Consider the following 21,052-nt stretch of genomic DNA (forward strand, 5'->3'; position numbering starts at 1 on the left):
CTGTTTTGGGACTGAACTCTCATGATATTTCATTTTGGTATTCGCATTCATGCAGGACATTTCCGACATGGCGAGGAACCAGAGGGGTGAACAGTGGTCCGCTGGGGCCAGCAATGTTGCTGAAAGTGAGCAAAGGACAGTTCTGGATGGGACTTGGCACGGACTGTTTATAAAAGCCACAGTAAATGGGGCACGAGTTGAAGCGTTGGTGGACACCGGCTCAACCCATTCCTTCATAGCCAGGAGGATTTACGACACGATTGACTCGAGCAGTAAGCCACCGTTAAGCCCACTGGATGAGCCGATGATGATGGCAGACGGATCGCTATTGGCAATGGATGGGAAGGCAACAGTCAATTTACAATTGGGACTTCTATCGTATACGGCAGACGTAATTGTTGCTGACATACGCCATGAAGGAATATTGGGCCTCGACTTCCTGCGTGGTAGCAGATCTGTCGTAGACTGTTACCGACATAAACTGCATACGCCATGTGGGACTCACGAGTGCTACCCCCATCTAGTTCAGGAGCCGGTATGGGCTAGGCCAGATACTGGTCGCGCAGATTGTTGGTGTTTCGGATTCTGCAAGTGATATCAGTGCCGGAACAGTGATTGTCGTTGTATGTGGAGTGACTGGATAAATTTAGCATACACGCCAGTGCCAAATCGGACAATTCAATGATGCCTTCTTTTTGTGTGTGTTTTGTTATCATTATTTTTAAGACCATGCCCACCGAGGAGAGAAGAGACGAAAAGGACCCCAAGAAAACATACCGCTGCCCGGTGTGTTCACGAGTCTATGCCTCGCGGGCTTCGGTGAAGAGACACGAGCAGGACGTACATTCTCCAAAGTACTACTGCGACCGTTGCTCATTTAGGACCACGTACCGTAAGGAATTGGAAAGACATTATGGGGAGCATGCCTCTAATTGCGCTCCAACCATCAGGGTACACACCAAGACCCCCGTCTCCGCACCGGTTAAGAATAAGGCCCCAAGCACGCCCAACAAAGACAGAAGCAGGAGCCGGTCACCTGTGGCAGTGGGGCGTAAGAGGGTCCCATCTAGCAGCATGTCACCCGCTCGGCGCGTTTCACCATCACGGGGTGAGACGCCTTTAATTGACGAGGCGTGTCTGGAGCAAGACAGCGAGTGTGAGCTATTGGACCTGACTGGGGGTAGAAAGAGGGAGGTTCCAAGGTCCCCGGTCGCCTCCGCCTCCAGAGGGTCAGAGGTTAAGATGGCTGTTGATGCCGAGGTACAGGTGAGGCCAGCGGATCTGGACGGGACCATCATCAGGGACAGACTTTTGCAGTTGCGCCAGTGCGAGCAGGCCACTAGTCTGACGGACAGCATCGATAACACTACCAGGCGGGTGTTGCGGCCAGGCCGTGTGTGGACAAGGCGTATTGAGCGGTACATCACTACAGCCGGGGAGTGGCTGGAGGTGCAGACAGATATCGTGGCTGACGATTGAGCAAGGGAACCAGTTTAACGTAGCAACCAGTGTTTTTTTAATTTGGTTTAAACTTTGAAATATGTATGGACAATAAATAAATGAAAGGACGGAAGCCGGGATGAGCAGGATGGACGCTTTGCCGATTTATGAGCTGTAATCATTGGACATTAAGTATCGCACTGGACTTGGTTTCTTATGCTAAGATTCTATGTTGTGCTCACATATGGTATAAAATGGTGTGAAAATGGTACAATTTCCATACACCTAGTTGTTATTTCAACTATTCACATATGTCAAATGTAGGGTTTTGGTTTTCGAGTGGCAGATATCAATGTTGTGTCATAGGTAACCATAAGCACTTCAGTTTATACCAAGTAGGTATTCACTTAATTGGTAGTGATGGAAGATAACGATGTTTAGCAAAGACCATACTACCAGAGAGGTATCCTTTTTGTTATCATATTGGGATTAACAGTGCAGATTGTGGATTTTTATATTAGTTGCGGTTTAGATAAAACCAGGTTGTTTTGGAGTAATCGCACTGAATTATATTTTGTCTCTCTTTCAAGAAGAAATAGGACCAAAGTGGTAGAGACCGTGTTCTGTTTGAGGAGAGTTTTAGCAGTAATTTTGGATGATGTATGTTTGATTAGGCTGGTATCATTTACTTGATTTGCTAGGATGAAAATCAAACAGTGAAGGTCCATTAAGATGGGAAGTGCCATGTTTTGCTCATTCAGCACAATGCGCTAGAAGACAGATTACAGCATGTTCATGTTCATGTTTATAGGAGGTGAGACCCGGTAGGAATTTGTGATTTGAGCAGTGCTCATAAGGTTTCCATTCGTGCGGAAGTTAGAACGTACAGATGTTTGGTATAAAACGTTATGTGGTTGGATGTTTGAGGAAAATGCTATCAAGACGTTGAGGTAGTAGCAAGGTTTTTATCAAGTGTTGCCTTTTGTTGTATTTTATACTTACCTGTTCAAGTTGTCGAGTTGTTATTTGTCAGCTCGGGGACCGAGCTTAGCGAGGGAGGGGTGTCGTGTAACCAATGAAGAATTGGTAGATTAGTGTATTAGTAAGAAAACGGTGAAAATTAGTCAAATATTGAGAGTTCCGTGGTCGAATATATAATCGATCGATTATTTTAACAATCGATCATGAATCGATCAGTTTCAAGGAAACTGACGTTTATGGATTGTTTTGTTAGGAATTTTAGAGGGGTAATAATTGTTGGAGATGCGATTATGTTCAGTAATAATTTTTCATATAATTATTGCTTTGTTATCTAATCATTTCCGTATGATGAGGAAGGTTAATAAGCGTTAGTATGTGAGGAAAAGGTCAGTAAGTAAAATGCGTAACTGTTTCGGAAATATAGCGGTTGGAGAATAATAAGAGGTTGAATATGTATCCAATAGAGCTGGGTGGGCCTGGATATAGGCCGATAGAGCTGGGTGGGCCTGGATACAGGCCAAAGTGTGGATGAGTAGTGTTAATAAAGCGTTGATTGAAGTGGATACTACTGCCTGGACCGTTTCATTTGAAGTCTGCTGCAGTATAACACAAGTATTGGTGAGTAGTGCAGTGCAATTACGGAACTGATGAAATGATATGCGAGTGAACTGGTATTGGTATCTGCGATTGGATGAGCTGCACTGGTATTGGTATCTGCGATTGGATGAGCTGCTCTGGTACTGGTATCTTCGTTGGATGAATTGTGACTGGTAGTATTCTGGTAGTAAGCAAGTAATGGGAATAGACTGGTAGTAAGTAACCCAGCAATATGGTACATTTCAACGCCGTTCTCCACGCCTGGTTGTATATTTCAACCAAACGGACCCCAGCCTAGCTCGGACCATCCTGACCCTTCTCCAGCTAGTTGCCGGGGCCGGTGGCACACAGCGTATAACAACATATACACTAGCGACACAAGGAGAGAAGGCTACAATATATATATATACATGTATATATGTATAATTCATATTGTATCATATTACACTTATTTTACCAAGTAAATATTTAACCCAGTCTCTAAATCTCTTCCTGTAAAGACAGTTATATATTTCCGTTATAGTTTGGCATTTTACAAAATGTAATACGGCTGGAATGTGAAACATACATGTATGTATAGTATCCCATCTCATATTGTGACCTTCATACAAATGTAGCTACTTAGGTTTCATACTTGCAAAATTCTATTTCCGTTTCTGCCATCTTCTTGAAAGAGTTATGAGGTTTCCCTCTTGATGGCTTGATGTATCTCGTGACGTTGGTCAATGAATGCTCTATAATATGTATGCTTCAGCTGTGATATTATTACTTATCCCCTGCTTGTTCACGAAATACGGGCAAATATCTACGGTCTGGTGCCATATTCCATGAGGCCGAAGGCCGAATGGAATATGGCACCAGACCGTAGATATTTCCCGTATTTCGTAAGAACAAGCAGGGGGTAACGATTTTATCTTTTAGTGTAAGTGCTAACCTTCTTCTCGCTGATTTCCCCTCGTGAATGATGTTGAAATCGCCGGCTGTCAGCCATGACCATATTAGTAGGCCTACGTCTCGCGAGCTGATTACTGCATGCGATGCGCGCATACAAATACGTACACGTAAGTACACGCCATGAGATACAGCAGTGCAGTAGCCAGATAGATATTATTAGTTATCCCCTGCTTGTTCACGAAATACGGGCAAATATCTACGGTCTGGTGCCATATTCCATGAGGCCGAAGGCCGAATGGAATATGGCACCAGACCGTAGATATTTCCCGTATTTCGTAAGAACAAGCAGGGGGTAACGATTTTATCTTTTAGTGTAAGTGCTAACCTTCTTCCCGCTGATTTCCCCTCGTGAATGATGTTAAAATCGCCGGCTGTCAGCCATGACCATGTTGACTTAGGCCTACGTCTCGCGAGATGATTACTGCATGCGATGCGCGCATATACAATACGTACACGTACACGCCATAAGATACTGCAGTGCATAGATATAAGTAGCTGTTGTTTATCAAGCGTCTAGTGGTCTCAGGTTATGTGCGCAATACGCTTGAGGACCGCGCGCTGTCCATTTGTTTTGTACAGGATTAGCGCGCACTTTCCTATAAGCGTCTTTGGTACATACACGCGCAGCTGGCTGTGTAATACAGGATCATGACGTCATATCCACGGAATACGGGATATATTCAGTGAGTGGTTGATTGACCAATGAGATTACAGAATTCACGATCACTAAAAGATAAAAGTTGCTGTTGTTTATCAAGCGTCTAGTGGTCTCAGGTTGTGTGCGCAATACGCTTGAGGACCGCGCGCTGTCCATTTGTTTTGTACAGGATTAGCGCGCACTTTCCTATAAGCGTCTTTGGTACACGCGCACCTGGCTGTGTAATACAGGATCATGACGTCATATCCACGGAATACGGGATATATTCAGTGGTTGATTGACCAATGAGATTACAGAATTCACGGCCACTAAAAGATAATGTATTTTATGGTATATAGGCTACAACACACTCGTGTAATATACACGCGTAACATCTCAAACAATACATAACACATTACTCTTGCAAAGGAAAGCTATTTCATTGCGGCAAAGATGGCCTTTGTGAGCTAAGACATTCCACTTTGGCAGAACTGAGGATGTCAAATGCAACTTATAATCAATAATATTAACATTATTCGTGTTGATATACTTCTCTCTCGTTTACACAATGAACAATGAACTGTTTATGTATTTCACGGCACTGTTTTAGCTAAATAAAGACATCCCTCTGTTCATTACTAGACGGAAATTTGAATATCAGTTACATAATAAAAAACACGCCTCCATGCCCTGATATGGAATTTAATCAGACATTACGATCCACACATATCGAACTCTCTACCTTGTTGAGACTACGATGCTAAATACCGTGTAGGCCTACTCATTAAAGAAAGCTGTGAAAAGTTCCTTGCTTGTAAACTCTAATGTTTTGATGGGCATGTCACGAATTGTGTACCGAAAAAGAAGCCCCGAAATAATTTAGGTACCCAAAAAAAATATGATAACACAAATAAATGAATAAAAAAAAATCTTGCCCTGTATCCTTCTATCTGGCAAATACATGTATTACAGCACAATCTTATTTCTAACATCCTTGACCAAGTTACCCACATGTATGTCCATTATGTTATAGTAATGTAAACATATTATTTACATTTTTTGTACAAAGGGCTGGAATAACATCCAGCCTCGTTTCGTTTGTTTCACACTGTTTTCTATGGTGACAATTTGTTATTCCGATTTCCGAAGTAGCGTGATTCCGAAAATTGTTAGTTAATTCGAAGGCTATAAAAGATTTCTTATTTGGAAGGCACGTTAGTCTCACTTTTCTTCTTCTTGTGTGTGTGAGTGTGTTTTCATTTTCGGATGAACCAGTATTAACGAACCTTATTTAATCTCAACATTTATAGGTATAGGGTATTTCGGAATAATAACACTAACCTTCAGAACAACGAACACTACCGGTCTGTTTTGTGTATAGTAAAATTAATACTCCTTGAGAGCATTCTGATATTCTGATGTGATATCATTCAGTTGCTATGGGAATGCCAATCATTTTTGTTTCTTTCGCTTTTTATTTCGAAGGTTTTATACTTGGTATAGTATACTAAGTGAAAAAGTGAAGTTGAAATCAAAAGGAGCAAGTTGGGGAATTCACCACACCATGCAACTACAGTGAACGAGAGATGGGAATAAGGTCATCACTAAACATATATGAATTGCAAAAAACATTTCCCCCTTTTGATCCTTAATAGTTCAAAAACTATAACGATGACATTGATACCAGCAATAGCTGCTTTTGTGGAGGTAATTTAAAGATGAAAGCATAAATCAGTTTCATTAAATTCAAGATTTATTTTTAAGCTAGGTTTCAAATTTTGCTCTATTTTCTACCCTCTGTACAAAATTTTGGTTTTGAACACGGGTATGGGAGTGTGTGGTTGCTGGCCCTGAACAATGGCCAGGATTTGAATGCTCTATTACATATTCATGAGAAATTCCACTATGACAGCTAGTCTTTATTCATCCTGAAATGAAGTGCATGCAAGCACATGAAAACATGTGCTTATGTTGGTGTTGTTGTTTTTTTTTTTATGTGCATGCATTTCACCCTTTACCATGAATTCAGTCCCCGTTTACAGTGCGGGGCTGGGCCGAGCCCAGCCCCGCTTCAGTGTAAACGCGCAAAAGGCCAAATGCGAGGCCAAAATTGGCCTCGCATTTGGCCTCGCTCTGGAGGTGGTCTCGGCCGCGGCCGAGCCACGGCCGAGCCCGGCCTTTTCTCAGTGTAAACGCAAACTGGGCCAAATGCGCGGCCAGTTTTAGTCTGGCTTCCAAACCCTCTGCCTGTACTATTTCGCTGTTCAGGATATTAACCCCCTCAACGTCGAAACCTAGTATAGTATAAGGTAGTTTTGTCCTGCAAAGGATTTTTTCCTTCGGCAAAGGCCTTTGCCCGAACGTCGACTTCGTCGCCACGGAATTCATTTGGCAAAGGGTCTGAAAACCAGACAATACCAAATTGCGTATGTTTACAAGCAGAGCGCCACTACGACAAAATATTGAAAGGTTTGAATCAAAAGCGCGGCCGAGTGTAAACGGACAAAATTGCGAGGCTCGGCCGCGCAATTGAGGCCGGGCTCGGCACTGTAAACGGGGTCAATTGCGAGGCCTGGCCCCGCAATTTTGTCCGTTTACACTGCCGGGCTCGGCCGCGCTTTTTATTCAAACCTTTCAATATTTTGTCGTAGTGGCGCTCTGCTTGTAAACAAACGCAATTTGGCATTGTCTGGTTTTCAGACCCTTTGCCGACTGAATTCCGTGGCGACGAAATCGCCGTACGGGCAAAGGCCTCTACCGAAGGGAAAAATCCTTTGCAGGACAAAATCACCTTAAACTATACTAGTTTTCGACGTTGAGGGGGTTAATATCCTGAATAGCGAAAGATGCAGGCAGAGGGTTTGGAAGCCAGACTAAAATTGGCCGCGCATTTGGCCCAATTTGCGTTTACACTGAGAAAAGGCCGGGCTCGGCCGCGGCCGAGCCGCGGCCGAGACCACCTCCAGAGCGAGGCCAAATGCGAGGCCAATTTTGGGCCAATTTTGGCCTCGCATTAGGCCTTTTGCGCGTTTACACTGAAATGAAGGTAGACTCGGCCGCGGCCGAGCCGCGGCCGAGCCTCGCACTGTAAACGGGGTCCAAGACTAGCAGTGCCCAGGGCAATCAATCATAAATTTTTGATAAAGCATTCATGTGCCTTGGAGCAAGAGTCCAGAAGCCTAATCAGCAGAGCTCTGAAAAGGTGGTATTCGTGGTATTTATGTCTTTGTTCAGGATTATTGTAAGCACACACTCACATACACATCATGGGTTCTTGTGCAAAGTTGAATTTTGTACAGAGGGTTCATATTTGATCAAAATCTGAAAATTAATCGTGGATTTAACGAAACTGATTCATGCTCTCATATTCAAATCACCTCCAACTAAAGTGTACACTATGCAGCTATTACTCATATCAATGACAGTGTTATCAGGTGTTTACTTTCCGAACTAATAAGGATCAAAAGTGGGAAATGTTTTTTGTAACACCTAGTAGATATCACAGCAACCCGTCATGCCATGGTAACATATTGTCTTCCGTTCCTTTACCCCACTCCCACCCAAAAAGCACACACGTTCTACTATAGTCCTTCTCTTTATAGCATCGTATACAAATCATAAAGACTTACACCCGAGCAACGCCACTGTGGCAAATAATTACACCTTGATGTGCAACCTGAAATAGATAGGCTAATGTTGTTCAACCTACTGCAAGGTGTGAATACATTGCTTCTTACTCAGCAAAAACAAAAAGAAAGAAGGATTCAGAAGCGGATAAATTAATGATAATTCCTTTTTTGGTCATATGTGTCCCAGAAAAAAACGAAACCGAGCTTCAATGCAATTCTCTGCGATCATAATCATATATTTGCTTAATGAGATATGCATGAATGGAAGGGTATACATCTCTTCTTTCTTTTGATGCACAACTCATTGTTCATAATTCATGCATGACTGAGTTAGAAATTTTTTTTCACTTTCATTTCACACACATGCATGTTCACATGCATGTTTTTTTTTATTTTCATTTCCAATCAAACACAGGTAATACACTTTGACATGATTACATATATTGGAACATAATAATACATATTGGTTCTTAAAAGAACTTCATGGAAATGAAAATTGAGGGGCTGCTAAAAAGCGAACTTGTAGATTGCAGTCCCCTCACTTACGTTACATTACTACAATACATTAATTATATATGACTTTATAACACAATACAACGATACATGTACCGTACAAGCTAATCATTGAAAGTATACAGTTTTCATTCAATCAAATCGGATGGTTACATGAAGTACAGTGTATACGCTTTCACATGTATACACATACACATAGACGTACACATAGACATACACATACACACACACACACACACACACACACACACACATACACATACACACAAGCACACACACGTACCCACATACACATACGCACACACACGCACGTGCACACACATGTATGCATCCACATACATTGTGCACACACAGAAGCGAGTAGGGAAAGAGAGGGCGGGAGGGGGAGAGGGGGAGTAGAGAGAGCGAAGGGCAGGTCAACATTCTCGACACAGGGTGAAGAAAAAAAAATTCCAAACAGTCAAACTAATCATGGGGTACATATGAGCTAATCAAATATTTCTTTAAATTACTAGAGAATGATTTCAAACTAATGGAATCTTTTATATTTTTCTCAAGGGAATTCCAAAATTTTGGGCCACTGTAGATAAACGTGGATTTTGTAAATACAGTTCGGGTAAGGGGCAAATGATATTCATCTGTTTGACGAGTGCGGTATTTATGAATATTTTTATTCTTATTAAACATATTTTCAAAAACTGAAGGAAGTGACTTATTATACAAACTGTACATAAATTGACCAAGGTAATAATAATACAAATCCCTTACTTTTAAAACCTTATTCTCCACAAATAATCCGTCAGTATGGGAATATTTGGAGGTATTACATATTACTCGAAGTGCTTTTTTTGTAACAATAATAATTTATCCAAATAAGTTGAATGTGTATTTCCCCATACTATAATTCCATACGTTAAATAAGGTAAAATTAACGTTGAATATAACATTAGCAACTTTTTAACAGAAAAACAAAGCTTTACTTTATTAATTACACCTATGTTACTAGAAATAGTGCGGCATATACAATCTATATGCTGTTTCCAAGAAAGCTTACTGTCTACAGTTACACCAAGAAATCTAACAGAATAAACCTGTTTTATCACTTCATTTTCAAAAACTATATCATGTGGCAATTTATCAAGGGTATTACTAAACAACATCACATTTGTTTTCTGCAAATTAAGCGATAATCTATTTGCTCTTAGCCATTGCATTATCTTGTTCAATTCTATATTCATGACATCAACTAATGTATGAGGATTTGAATGAGAAAAGAAAAGATTAGAATCATCTGCAAATAATATAAAAGAAAGAACATTTGAAGATTTGGGAAAATCATTGATGTAGATAATAAAAAGTAACGGCCCTAGTATACTTCCTTGTGGAACTCCACAATCAACTGAGCGCAAAGAAGATTTTTCATTGTTTATACAAACAAATTGTTTTCTGTCTTTCAAATAACTTCTGAACCACTCCAAGGCCTTCCCACGTATACCATAATGATTAAGTTTATAAAGAAGAATGTCGTGGTTAATCGTGTCGAAGGCCTTGGAGAGGTCCAGGAAGATTCCTGCAGTATGTTGAAACTTATCAATTGCTCGAGATACTTTTTCAGTGAAAGATTTGCATGTGCTGTGCTATGTTTCTTGCGAAATCCAAATTGATATTTTGACAAAATGTCATTTCTATTTAAAAAATCTATAACTCGAGAATATATTATCTTTTCTAATATTTTAGATATATTAGGCAAAAGAGAAATAGGTCTGTAATTATTCAATTCTTCCCTATTACCCTTTTTAAAAATTGGAACTATTTTTGATATTTTCATAACATCTGGTACCTGCCCTTGTGATAATGATAGATTAAAAATGTGAAACAAAGGATCAACAATATAAGGTATTATATTTTTTAACAGTATATTATCAATATCATCATAACCAGAACTTCTTTTAGAAGGTAAATTATTAACAATATCTAAAATCTCACATACTGTTACAGGGAAAAAAATGGAATTTTGATTACCTACGTCCAGATAATCATAAAATTCTTTAGTAGACAACGGAATATTTGCACAAAGATTCCGGCCAATAGTTGAAAAATGTAAATTAAATATTTCTGCTATCATACGTAAATCTTTTATTTCAAATCCATCATTCTTAATTTTAGAAATAACATTTCTTTCCTTATGGTTATTCAATGTTTCATTTATCAATTTCCAAGTATTGCGCATATCATTTTTAAACAAATCTAATTTTCTCATATAATAATTCCTTTTTTCTTTACGCAATACCATAGTGAGAGTATTTTTATATGCAGTATACTTATCACGGGATTGCTGTGTTTTTTTTAGCCTTACTTACATAATACAAATTATTTTTACGATTAATTGAACGTAATAACGACTTTGACACCCATGGCAATCTTGGATCACGTTTATAACTACCCAACTTCTTTTTAACTAATGGAATATGTGTATCTAACAAAGTAACAATCTTATTTATAAAAATTTCATAAGCTACATTCGTATCTTGCACCACATATAAGTCAGACCAGTCAATTTCCATCAAAGATTCCTGAAACTGGGCTATATTCTGAGGTGTAAACTTACGCCTTCTTTCATAATTCTGAGGTATTTTCGTCTTTAACTGTAAAGATGAACACATATAAATAGCATAATGATCAGATATATCCGTAAGTATAATAGCAGAATCAGGAAAAGGGTTTACATTACAAAAAATATTATCTATTAAAGTGGCAGATTGTTCTGTTACACGGGTTGGTTTTGAAATCAAGGGTGAGAAATATGCAAAGAGCATAATATTGAGAAATTCCTCGGGATAATAAGAATCATTACATTTACTTAAATCAATATTAAAGTCACCCATTAGATAACATTCCTTATTCAAAACTGAAGATTCTTGTAATAATTCATTAAAATAATCAAAAAATAATGTTATATTAGCATCAGGGGGCCTGTATATTACGCCTAATAAAATATCTTTCCGATTAGGCACTTTGATTTCTATAAATAAGGATTCAACAAAACTTTCCATTCGACAGATATCTTTTCGAATGAAAAAAAAAAATCAAAATTGGATTTAACATAGAAGGCAACACCCCCACCACTTCTATTATATCTGTCGTTATTTATCAAATGATATCCTGGGAGATTAAATAAAGAGGCAGTATTATCAGTGAGCCATGTTTCTGTAAGCCCAATTACAGAAAAAAATGAGTCTGTAAAATTATCTTTAAAAATACGCAAATTTTCAAAGTTTTTATCTAAACTTCTTATATTCATATGCATCAGGGAGAACTTTTCGCTAACATCTTTGGACTTTAGTTGATTAACAGTGACATATGGCGAAGAAATATCTTGAAATTCATCATTAAAAATATCATTTGTATGAAAATTAATATCTTTGGATATTAGGTTGTCAAATGACAGTGAAGCAGTAGCATTCTGATTATTTGAATCAAATACAAATAAATCATGAAAATCCTGTTCATTCAAACGACTGAAGTCAAAATCAAATATCGAATCAGCCATTAAATCGATTCAATGCTGGAAGACCCTGACGGTCGTAACAAAACCACCGCACGTCCTGTAATGAGAAATCTACTGACCTGTTGAAAGAAGAGGGAATGAAAAGAAACAGTGTACATACATACACACACATGGTACATACAAACACATGCATACAAACACATACACAAAAATACACGCAAACACACACACACACGTTCATATACAGACGCACACACATACAATGTACTCATACACATCAACGTCATAAGGGGACTTACACATCTATCAATTTAAGGAGTCACATCGGTCTTTCCAAAGGAGCACAGGAGTAAAATAACCTTATGTTCAAACTACAATCTTAGAATTTGTACCGTTCACTAATTTCATTGGTACTTTCATTACCTATCAATAACTATCACACACACACAAAAAAAAAATTAATGTACCATTATTACGTACAATTATTAATAACAGATCTTTCCTGGAAGCAACGAAAAGAAGAAAAATGTTGAAAAAAAATTTGTAATTAAATCTCATAAAATCAAAATTATTATGGGACAGAGAAAAAAGAAGGATATTAAAAAAGAAAAAATAATAATAATAATGTTTCTTACTAAATCAATCATAACTATATCCTAATCTTTTATTGCCTAAGAGGCATATTATGAAAATGTCCTAATCTATTACAAACAGAAAAATTAAAATAAACACAGGATTTATGTGTAATGTCAGGGTTACTGCATATTTCCAATCTATTAACATTACAACTATATTTAAAAAAACACAAAAAATAAAACAAATCTCAATAACAGTACAGAGATTGTATGTAAAATGCAAAAAAGATATATTACTCAAACATAATTACTAACTTGATAAATCGGTTAATTCATACAAAAAACTAAGAAAAATATAACACTATTCTATACTTTAATAAACCAATTTCAATATCTAGACAATAAAAGAAAAAAAATTAACAACAAAATAACGGTATTCACGTCTCATTAAAAAAAAAGAAAAATTAGCTAGATATTTTACAATCAATGACACGTTAAGGTTTCGATAATAACATTAAATCATGATCGGTTGCAAATCAGAACGTGGTTACTGAGTAACCCTTAACTTGATTAATACATCGAGCCATACGATTAAAAAAAAAAAATCACAATCGATTGCAAGTCAGGGTATTAATGAAGATATCGAGCATGGTCGTTTGTATATCAGAGCGTGGTTAATGAGCAACTCTTTAAATTGATGGGTAAATTGGGCCATAAGATAAGATATAAAGGAAATAACATTTTGCAAAAAGACAAGAAAAGAACAAAATCAAACTTCGACCGTAAGAAAAAACAAAAACAGAAAAGATATTCCGATCTCACAGCATAGTTGCGACATAATATTCCTTGATCGATTTTAATTCGAGGTGTTTTTTTGTTTCAAACAATATTTTATTTCGATTTCATCATCCATCATTGATTACAATTCAATATTTAATTGCGTTGCTTGCAGCGTGACATTTCAAACGTATATCAAAATATTACAAAATAATTCTTAGGACTGTCATTGTGTAAATTTCCGATTGTTCTACTACTAGTATACAATACACAGTAACTGCTTCACAAATATAATCATCTCCGCAATAATTATAAAATCAATTGTTAATGCCTAATGGGTCAGCAAAACCAAAATGTATGTACAATACACATTACAAAATATACCCATTGACTGCGTCCGTATACTCGTCACAGCAGTGATTATGAGATAATGAAATCAATATTGTTAAGGGGTCAAACACAAGGTCTGCATACCTATGCATCAGGTGTCAACAAAAAGCCTACATACCTATGTACACACAATCCAATATACAAACATTTTACAAATCTTCATGATCAATGTCTGTACATAATTCATACCTATAAACATTACCCCTTCATCGCTCACCCGTATAACCTCAACAACACTTTCCCCTCTAAATAGGCATACTCCAGGTATACCTCACTCCAGCACGGATACACACACATATTTGCACGCACACACACACACACACACACACACACACACACGCCCACAAACATCGAACCTGTTCACCAAACACTCAACAACAAAAAGCACAAAAAAGGTATCAAATAGTAGTGCAGTAAGTATCCCGTGCCATTAAATGATTCCATTTCCTGCTGTGCAGGGCCAGCGTACCTCGTTTCATTGCTAATTTCCTTTCTTCTTCTCTACTTTCTAACATTCTTTCTCTAATTTCTCTTATCAAAGGGGGCCTGCTCTTTTCCTTCGAAAATACAAATATCATCCATTTTATCAATAATATCAAATGGTTTATGAGTTGTCCTTTTCCAATATCCTGCGTTTTAATACCAACATGAACAGATTGCCAATCTAACTTTTGCATCTGGGGTAAAACAAAAACTTCACTACACAATTTCCAAATCTGATTGACTTTCCTACAATGAAAAAACAAATGTTCATAAGTCTCAACCTCAGAATAACAAAATGTACATTGATTATCTCCTACAAAACCAAAAGAAAATAACTTAGCTTGTGTATATATTAAACCATACAACATTTTATATTGAAATTCACGCAGTTTACAATCAAGAGTAGACTTCCGAGGCCTCAGAAAAATCAATCTAATATCTATTTCCTCAAAATTATATAAACCAACTAAATTATTATATGCTGATGATGTTTCAATTCCATCCCTCATCAATGCTTTATAAATACGTTTTGATGTTATATCCTGTATATGATATATTTTATTCTGCAAATATAATTCAATTTTCAGTTGAGTATCCTCCATATTCATTTCTCGCTTTAATGTACCTTTCCATGATGACGGTAAAGCTAAAAATATTTCAAACATTTTTCCAATCATTTCTTCACTAAATCCTAATCTTAAAAACTCCCTTCTCCCTTTAAAGTCCCCATTTACATCTACCAAATGATGAACTTTATATACATTCCTTAGAAATAACTCTTTATCAAATATTGTATGTCCGTCAATCAAAATAAATTTATTATTAAAAATTACCTCATTCCTTTTTGAATCCTCTTTCAGAATCAAACTTCTACTTCCCATCCAAACCTGCAACATATCATTATAAAATTCTGGTATAATTAGCCTCAACAACCCTAAAATTGCCTTACTATAAAAAATCAAAATACCTCCCACCGATTTAGTGAAAAACTTAAAACATAACTTCCACTTCATACTATGATCCCCAGAAATCAAACGCTTAATCCACATAATTCTTTGTGCTTTAACAAACACTCGAAAATTAGGTGTAACAGTGCCTATCGATTCTTACCATTAGGATACATTATTCAAATACTGTACCTGATTTACTTATGGGGGACGATTACAATCAGATTTGTTTAACCTATCCAAAACTAAACAATACAAAACACTCAATCATTCAATATAATACCTTAGAAAAAATCATTCGGAGATACATCATTATGATGTATCAAATTAGGTTGAGAGAAAAAAAGCTACACTCAACATCATAAACAATGAGCGAACGATCATGATCGAATTGGAACGTTCTCAACTATCGGGGGAGACTGCAGTATTCATTATGCTTGAAACAAAAACAGAAAAAAGAAGAAAAAAAGAAAACAATCTATACTTATCAAAACACCAAATTTCAGATTTCAATACAACCCTTTACCTAGATCAATTCAAATAAATATAAATTTAGTATATTCATACCGTAAGAGGAAAAAAAATGTTAATCCATAAAAAGGGAAAAATCAAAAATATAAAAATAATTATATGTTATTCTTAACGCTGGGATAATGTGTCAAACATTAATATAATCAGAGCGGGGCAATATAAACACAATAAGTAGAATATTTAAAGTAATATCAAATATCCAATATCATAATAATTTATACAAACTTTGCATCAATATTAATTTCAAATAATAATATATTCAGTACATTTATCGGATATCAATCAGAAAAAAAATACAGAAAGTTTACTCAAATACATACGGGGCGCCACCGAGCTGGCGCCACTTCCCGGCGTAGAAGCGGAGTTTTATTCCCGAACTGTAGAGCTGTTGGACCTGCTTTGACCACCTCTTTTTTTCCGCGAGGTTGACTGCTGTTAGATCATCGATGATGAAGTAGTTTTCGTTCTTCAACACATTTCTGCAGCTGCGCATCACATCCACTTTGTCCCGGTAGGACAACAGCTTCACTAGGATGTGACGTGGACGGTCCTTCGATTTAAGACCGTCACGATGAGCGCGTTCCACTTTGGCTGTGATGTTGAATTTGTCGCGAAGGATCTTTTCGGAAGCCTGGATGCAGTCCTCTCGCTCGTCTCCTGGTGGAGCTTCGGGAATCCCGACGATTCTCACGTTGTTTCTCCTCAGGAAACGCTCACTCTTGTTGACGGCGGCTTCGCAGATGATGGTCCGGGCTCGAAGGTCATCTGTCTCCTTCCTCAGCTAGTCGATTGTCGTTTTCATCTCCGCCTGCTGTTTCTCGAGGGTGTCGATCCGCTTCCTCTCGGCAAGCAAAGACCTGTTGAAGTTGCTCTCCATTTCACTCAGCTTTGTGATAAGATTATCGGACACCTTTCTAAGCATCCTTTCAAACTTGTCGCTCATCCGCTGAAAGCATGCCTCGAGTGCCGGAGAAAGGGTCGTTTCAATAGATATATCATGGTCCGATGCATCTGAATGGACACCCTGTTGCACTGTGTCTGGGTTGTTGGCGGGCAATGGAGATCTGTCGATATTATGGCTTGCAGACTCTCCAGGGGTCCTTGTCGGGCTGGCACCGGGCGATCCTGTTGCAGTGGCTCCGCTCGCCTGCTTTGGAGCAGGGGGTGCACTGTTGGGTTGGAGCCCGCTCGCTGGTGTTGGTGGGGTCGTTTTTTTAACTTGAGATCTGGTGGGCCTTCGCTGACTCATCATCTTTGAAAGTCGTCTAGTCGGCTCAGAAGAACACAGTGAAAACAGTTGTAAATGTTCGAGGTGGTGAATTAACAAATTGAAGGGTACAAAAATGAAAAATTCCCTGGCTGATTTGGAGAGATCCGAAGATACGTTCCTTAGGTGAAGAGCGCCATCTATCTTTTTTGTAGACAGTAATGCTACTAGATTTCCATTTGCACGAGCAAGTGGCAACTTGAATGAGTTTTTTCAGGCTGTTTCGACAATCTTTTGCAAAAAAAAAAAATAATAAAATCATAGCCATAATATCCATTTTTTCCTTTCATATGACATCTCATGCGTTAATGATCTACGCCTGCTCGAAAAAAACTTCATTTGAAAATATGCTTCCATTTTACTCAGAAAGATGGATAATAAATAAGGAGCCAGTTAGCTTCCCCAGCACCTGCCCGACTTGGCAGATAACAATGGCCTTCATGCTTCAATGAATTTACACAAACATGAAGGGTGGGGGTAAAAGGGAATATTACAGACAGTTTGGAATAGTGAGCTTGCCTGACTATAAGACAAACCACAGAGCAATGGTGTTCATCAGCGGAATGTTAAAGGGGAGGGGAGTAACCGACCGAAAAATCCTTCCGAGCCCCTCCCCCCCCCCAAAAAAAAAAGAAAAATAATAATAAAAAGAACAACAACAACCCAGAAGATGACTTCGTGCCCTGCACTTGTACCTTTAAAATGTCAGAAGCGCAAGTTCAGTGATGGATAAAGTGATGTGCCTCTCTTTCTGCTTCACCTCCCCCTTCAAAAATTTAAAAACCCTGTCAGTGAAGAAGGATGAACCACGAGTGAGGAAAATGTAGAGAGGAATGAAAACAGTGAGATAAGTTTGATGTAGACAGTACCACTGTTGTAACGTTGATTTCCCATAGCCAATGGACTGCATGCAGCCTGAGAATACACACGATATTAGTCTTCAATTATTGGTTAAGTCTCATAGATTATTCTAAATAAATGACAACAAAGGATTTCCGTCTCATACAGCATTCATTGTAAATACCTCCCCCTCCCCTGAACAACATTCACTGTAGCACTGCCATTGTTTTCAATTGTGCAGGTGAGCCCATTGTTTAATGCTAAATCGGGAGAGCTGAATGCTTGTTTTTCGACTATCCGTAGAATCGGTAGAAATGAAGCATGTTTTCATGCCCATTTTTCTCAAGCATGCTTTATTCATATTTGACGCATAAGGTCTCATTAGAAAGAAGAAAACATGGATATTTTGGTTAGGAAATTTGTTTTTCGAAAACGTAACGTTAAAAGTCCGAAAAGTCACTATTTGCGCGTGCAAATAAAATTTTAATAGCACCACTGTTCGTTGTCATGCATGAACGATAAACATTAAGATGTACATCAAATGAAAGAAGAAAAGCTTTTCTTTCCATTGATGTATATCTCAAAAAGAAAAATTATGACTTCGATAGTAAAATATTGCAAGGAAATTCGATTTCGTTTTTTTCTGGGACACGCTGTATTTTGATGTTTTACTGAACATTAAAAGTTATCGTTCAGAATGGGGAGAATGAGAAGGATTTGAACCACTAGGTATTTCTTGATGTTCATCGGGTTGATTTGTTGAAATTCATCACCTGCCATGAACAGCGAACTAGCTTCCCACTTTACCAGGGAGCAGTATAATTTCTGGCACAAATTCATTTTATCTTGGTTTATTATAAAAGTAACACGGTTTCACCGAGACGATTTCAATTACGGAAAACTAGAGAAAGAGAGTATGTATCACTGTTACTTTTGTTAAAAATAAGATAATAGATAAACGAGTAGATGAAATAAAATGAGAAAATGAAAGGCTAATAGATAGGTTTCATGAGAGAGGAAAGCATATTTTTCGTATTAAAGGGGCTGACATATTGTGTTAAATGATTTACGGACAGGTCACCATGCCATCATAACTATTAATTCCTTCAGTTGTCTCCTCCACCGACCATTGCTTTGATTTCATCAAATTCTTTCACAAGTTAATGCAACTTGACTAATGAAAAAAAAAAACCTACCTCCATATCATAAAGATACAAACAAAGTATCACTTACAGTTAACCGTCAAATGGACAGAATTTTCGATATTCTCAAAATTCTTCAGAAGCACGCGACAAACGTAATGACCCCCATCTGCCAACTTCAAGTCGGTGATGGAAAGGCTGAAGTTCTTGTCGAATTCGAATCCTTCCTCCAAGCTTTCAAAATTCCCATCGCTAAATTCAGCTTTGGAAGCCGGCTGATATAAGACGCTCTCCTTGACCCAGACCACAGCTGCAGGCTCCCCTTGGAAGTGACATGGCAGTCGGATGTCTTCCCCTTTCCATCCCTGAACGGTAGAGACAGTGTTGATCACTGAGAATACAACGATGAAAATTGAAATATTAGCAAGTGTCTTGATCTCCTCACGCAACTTCGATTGTTTCCCTAAAAGAAAAGCTACAAAATGAAGATTATGAAATCATTTCCAGAAAACTTATCCCAAAATTCAATGAAGTGGTCAGTTACAGGGGTAGCGATATTTCAGTTCAGTTCACTTCAAATTTGTTTCGTTTTTGACAATAGCATAATGTATAAACACAAATCTCACATTCTTCAGTAACAAAAATAATGCATTGAAATTCGTACAAAAAAAAAACAATATTTGAAAACTTACAGTAGGGATGTATACAATGGTTGCTCAATAAACAAACGTCAAAATAATTGTCAGTATGCATCGTGTGAAAAAAAAATCGGAGAGACCAACTAAAAAGACAAAGCTTGTAAAGTGTGGACCCCTCTCGGATTCTTGTAGTCTGGGTGCCAAAACCAGATTTTGGGCTTTACCTTCAATGCTTTTACCGTTCACCAAGTAATTCTTGATGGCCTAGACCCTATTTCGAAAGTGTCGAATCTAAATCTGGATGGTGCAAATCTTATACATCCTTTAGGGTTTTGAGACATTCAAGATGGCCTCAAATAAGGTCGCCAAAATTTCGTATTCCTGTTTCCTCATAAATGGTGGAAAATCGAGTGTGTGACAGAGAGAAATACAGACAACAAACATCTAATAGTAACAAAGAAAATCAATTTCCAAATGCACATACATAGGAGTAGGCCCTTACGTGTACGAGATACGAAAAAAAAATAAGACAGTGCAGATACCTGCACCGATGGAGAGATACGAAGATGCTTCCTTCCAAACTTTGAGGAAAAATGATGACATTGTTATCCCTATCCCCACATATGAAATTACCTCATAAATAAATGACCATGAATAGCGCATAAGATCATTATCTTTGATCTAGTTGTGATTTCTTTTTAGTAAGTTTTAGTTGTGGCATTAATGGATTTTACATCATTGCAGTGAGCCCTGTTTGCTGGCTCAATTGAGATTAATATAATTTCGAATAACTTTGTTGCCCAACCCCTGTTCTAAGGTGACTCCATACAAACAGCAAAAGGGAACTTTAAAAGCCACATAGGGATAGATTATTTCGTCAAACAAAAGTTATGAAGTTTTAGAAATGAACAAGTTTTACGCAGTTTTTTGAAACAAAAAACGGCCATTGGCAAATAAGATAAGGGGCTTCTGTCGTCGCTAAAAGGTTTTCCGTTGACCTGCCTATAAAATCCTCACTCAATTCCAGTTACGAAAATATAGCGTAAAACAAAACTTGAAATAGTTTACGCTTTTTTAAACAAGATGTTGGTACGTTGGCAGGTTGGTTGGAATGTCTTTACAATGGTGAATTTAAGAAGGAGGTGTCTATTGTTACTACACTATCTACGATAAACAGTAATGTATTACACCTTCTGTACAACA

At 37.9% G+C, this 21,052-nt stretch overlaps 1 protein-coding gene across 1 annotated transcript in view; it reads right to left on the minus strand.

Moving 5' to 3' along the window:
• LOC139731447 (uncharacterized) overlaps positions 1–20,367 on the minus strand; it is a 47,237-nt gene extending 26,870 nt beyond the window's left edge. Inside the window, exon 1 of the mRNA XM_071642331.1 lies at positions 19,303–20,367. The gene's annotated coding sequence lies outside the window, so the exon portion shown is untranslated. The remainder of the gene's footprint in view (positions 1–19,302) is intronic.
• Positions 20,368–21,052: the final 685 nt, after the last annotated feature.

This window comes from Diadema antillarum, unplaced genomic scaffold (genome assembly GCF_040938485.1).
Source record: "Diadema antillarum isolate AM-2024a unplaced genomic scaffold, OU_Dant_1.0 seq00000373_RagTag, whole genome shotgun sequence".
NCBI classification, from domain to species: domain Eukaryota; kingdom Metazoa; phylum Echinodermata; class Echinoidea; order Diadematoida; family Diadematidae; genus Diadema; species Diadema antillarum.